The following is a 2,762-nucleotide window of genomic DNA, read 5'->3' as shown; positions in this document are numbered from 1 at the left end:
CTCATAGTTTCTTAAATACATCTCAAAAAATTAGTATACAAGAGGCACACAGAACACCACCTAGCAAGGTGGGTATTTTATATCCAGTTTCTTCTTATATTTTTGTGTCTCACAATTTCTCTTATAAAGATCAAACCCTTACGGAATGGAAAGGGTGAAGTTATAGTAAGAAGAAAGCTTAGCTACGGAATGAACTAAAGGTTTTTGTGCTTTCCTAGGAAAACTAAGTTGATGGGCACTCTCCTGAAAGTCAGCATGCTGATTCAAAAACAAAAACTGAAATCTAAAATAAGGAACAGATGATTTAACTAAATGTGCCATCTTATTTTCTACATGTTTTCAAGTGCCTTTTCTACTTCATATGCTGAGGGGAAAGAGTTGGGTTTTGATCTGAAAACAGACTTCCCTTGTCTAACTCCCACAAAACAAAACCAAGAGCAAAAGAAAAGTTCACTACAGATTTTTTCATTAATGAAAAATAAAATACATTATTTAAAATGGTCCAGAAGTGGACAACTGAAGAAAGACGGTGTCTTGTAACAGGTCGCATGCCAGTCACTTAAGTATACTGACAAGCTCATGCATAAGAAACTTGCTGGACCTTTGTCTGTGCAGAACTACCCTCAGCATTAAAAATGATGTCTTCACACTTTCTTTATATATACTCACTATTATATACATGCAAAAAAGAAATACAAATTTTAGTTTGTTATAAAATGGCTTCTCTTTCTCCTATACTAGCTTAGCACATGAATGCACGCAAAGTGAGGAGGTTCTAATGGTTCACCAAATAGCTGATGTTGGCAAATAAATGGGGAAAAATACAACCAAGAAAGCTAAAATAGATAAGATTAAAAGTCACAGCAGTAAAAACAATATTTCTCAATAGTATAGAATTAGTCTATGACTACGACTTAATGTCTCTGCCATCCCATCTCTCCAAATCACAGCAAAGTTCATAGCAGCTTAACACAGAGTCCTCAAGGAAATATCAAGCCAGTGTTCTCTGCTTCAGGGACTTAGAGTTTACAAGTTAAAGTTCAGTCAGTGCGAAGAATCATGGGAGGATGCTCACTGTCTTCATCCAGTTGTAGTGCCTTGGTTTCATCTTCCGGACAATCACCACCCACTGCACCCAGGTCATCTGTGTATGCAAGTCTCATAGGTGAGGAAGGTACGTAAGCACCTCTTGTCACAGCAGCATTGTAGGTCTGAGCTACTAATGGATGGTCAGGGGATGCAGATTCTAAGATTTCATTGGCCACCTCCATACTGCCATCCAACTTGTGTTGTTTCCTCAGAGTGCACTCCTCTCATTCCCGAGGATCCAGGTGATACATATACAGGTATCCATCAGAAGCTCCCACTAATAATCGGAGAATCTTCTGAATTGTGGCAAGTGAACAGATATTTTTGTGACACAGAATGATAGTCGGACAGTAGCAAATGTTCTGCTCTGGTTAAACATTTCTGTTACGTGAGAGGGCAAATAGCTGGTCAAGGCCATAAACACTTTCCCAAAGTAACCAGTCCAGGTAGTGGGTTCCTCTTTCACAATCTCAAGTTTGAAGACGTGTACTGTTTCAGTGTTACTGGATGCAGAGATGAACATTCCATCCACGCTGAAGGCCAAAGAGCATATGCTTACACACTTCTTTATTCCTCTCTGAAACTCAAAGATTTTCTGTCCTTCTGGGATGGAAAATAGCCTAATCATATTTCCCTTCTAAGAAGCAGTGGCAAGTTTGGCACCACTTGCATCAAAAGCCAAGGCGGCTAGGGGACTATCATGAGCTAGTATCATATGAGCAGCCCTCAAATTAAGTGTCAACGACTTTTATTCCCCCAATAGTTGCACTATTAGGATAAGCCAGATCACAATTATCATTGTTTATTGACAGCTTACACAAACCTGCAGGATTAGGAGGAGTTTCCCTGATTATATGCAGTACTTTCATATCACGAATATTGTGTTTATATAGACATTCTTCTAGGCACACTATCACCCTCTGCCTATGGTATTGGAATAACTATAATTGCATATTTCAGTCCCCTTCTTAAAGCGGCAGACTTTTAGCTTCTGTGGAGCTTTGAGGTCAACAATAACCACCAGGCTACTTGGAAACAACCTTTCAACAATACACACATCTTTGGTATCAGTACATTCATAAATCTGCTCCAGCTTATCCATAAAAGAAAGGGAGAAGAATCTGTAACCAGATTTAATACCAACAGCTAAGGACTTGTTGTCCTGGTTGAAGTTAGGGGAGGGCAGCTGGCTGGAGGCAGCCTCCCCATTCTGGCTGACCAGGTTCATGGTTGAGAGTGGGGACCTGAGCTCAGGCACTCTACCTGCTGGGACAGGAGAGACGGGGCAGTCAGGTCTGGCCCCTGGCCCAGCTCTCTACCAACTTTGTCACCTCCTTTGTGGGTCTTCCAGCTGCCGTGGTTGTTGGTGCTGCCCCTATTGCTGCAGTCACCCCCGCTACCACAGATCGCTGCTCCAACATCTGCCCTTGCCTCATCCCTTCCCTTCTCTTGTTTACGCTCCCCAAAGTGCAGAGTCCTGAAGATAATCAAAGGAAGAAGGAGCAGAAAACATACACTAGGATTCTCATGGATGATATGAAGATTAGTTCATAAAGAGAATCAACTGAATCACTAGGGTACAAAACTTCTTTGGCATAATCTTAACTAACTTTACATCTAATAAAGAAAACCGCAAATAGTAACCACCAATTAATGGTGGATGGCATGCCCAC

General features: G+C 41.1%; 1 pseudogene; it reads right to left on the bottom strand.

Moving 5' to 3' along the window:
* Nucleotides 1-1,040: 1,040 nt before the first annotated feature.
* On the bottom strand, nucleotides 1,041-2,317 carry LOC114041936 (annotated as a pseudogene).
* Nucleotides 2,318-2,762: the final 445 nt, after the last annotated feature.

This window comes from Vombatus ursinus, unplaced genomic scaffold (assembly GCF_900497805.2).
Source record: "Vombatus ursinus unplaced genomic scaffold, bare-nosed wombat genome assembly UNPS02014222.1, whole genome shotgun sequence".
NCBI classification, from domain to species: domain Eukaryota; kingdom Metazoa; phylum Chordata; class Mammalia; order Diprotodontia; family Vombatidae; genus Vombatus; species Vombatus ursinus.
Note: the sequence above shows the minus strand (reverse complement) of the source record. Positions and strands in the feature narration are given on the sequence as shown.